Source organism: Ramularia collo-cygni (assembly GCF_900074925.1).
Source record: "Ramularia collo-cygni strain URUG2 genome assembly, contig: RCC_scaffold01, whole genome shotgun sequence".
NCBI classification, from domain to species: Eukaryota; Fungi; Ascomycota; class Dothideomycetes; order Mycosphaerellales; family Mycosphaerellaceae; genus Ramularia; species Ramularia collo-cygni.
In genome coordinates this window covers 3,561,127-3,561,623 of record NW_019716255.1, presented here as the reverse complement: position 1 = coordinate 3,561,623, position 497 = coordinate 3,561,127, and positions in this window count along the sequence as shown.

Here is a 497-nt window from a genome sequence, read left to right as displayed (position 1 = left end):
TCTTAGTCTTTCGGCCTCGTAGTTAAGGCGGTTTTAATCTAGTAGCTACCTCGGAGCGGCTGCTTATACGGTTAGTAACTCTCTTAGAGCCGAGTACGATAAGCTTAGATAGTGTCCTAGGCTTCTTACGCATTACCGATGCTTAGATGCGTAAGGTAATGTTTATCCTAATCCTTCTTAATAGGCGCGTTAGGCTATAAGTATAAGGGCCGTGTAAGAGCCCTTATAATAATAGGATTAATAGAGGTAGCTAGATTAACTAACCTTAGAGAAGGGAGTATAATATAACCTAACTGCTTAGCGTAGGCTTAGCGTATATATAACTCCTACGTATAGCGTACATTTAACCTATAAGAATTAGTCTTATCTCTAATCGAGTAATTACGGGTGTCTAATATATTACTATATCTTTACCCTTATAATTCTAATTCTTCTTCCTCTCTAAGGGTAGCGATCTATTAGATCCTAACGAAATAGCCCCTAGGCGCGCCGCCCGC